Source organism: Seriola lalandi, unplaced genomic scaffold (genome assembly GCF_002814215.2).
Source record: "Seriola lalandi dorsalis isolate HSWRI2012SDOR001 ecotype SW California unplaced genomic scaffold, Sedor1 jcf7180002054991, whole genome shotgun sequence".
Lineage (NCBI taxonomy): Eukaryota > Metazoa > Chordata > Actinopteri > Carangiformes > Carangidae > Seriola > Seriola lalandi.
In genome coordinates, this window is record NW_019525540.1 from 82,556 (window position 1) to 83,054 (window position 499).

Here is a 499-nt window from a genome sequence, read left to right on the forward strand (position 1 = left end):
CAACACAGGATCTAGAGACAGATACTAGAGTTTGTGCTTTTCTAATTTCTCTTATGAACTTACCAATTTTAATAACAATGAAAACACTGATTCACCAAAGTGACTGTTAGATTCATCATGAGGCAGATGGTCAATATGAAGAAACACTCTGTACAATTTAATCACAGGTTTCTTTATTTCAATGAGCTTGTAACATTAGCTGAAGTTCCTGTGTGTAAGCTAACTGTGAGGTGGAACCGCTTGTATTAAAACCATAGATCGAGGGAAAACATGTTTTAACGTGTTTTACAATGAGTTCTGCAAAGTGAAGGTGACGTCACCGACCTTAGTGTTAACAGAGACAGCGGGTCAGTGTCGGTAAGTCACGGTCACTAAACGATCCCGTTATTACAGTGAACTGTCGTGTCTGGACGAGCTGGTAAAGAGCAGAGCAGCGGACGTGTGTGTCGTGTTTGTTCATATTAAGTTTGGTTCAGTGTTAGTCGGATAGTTTTCAGCT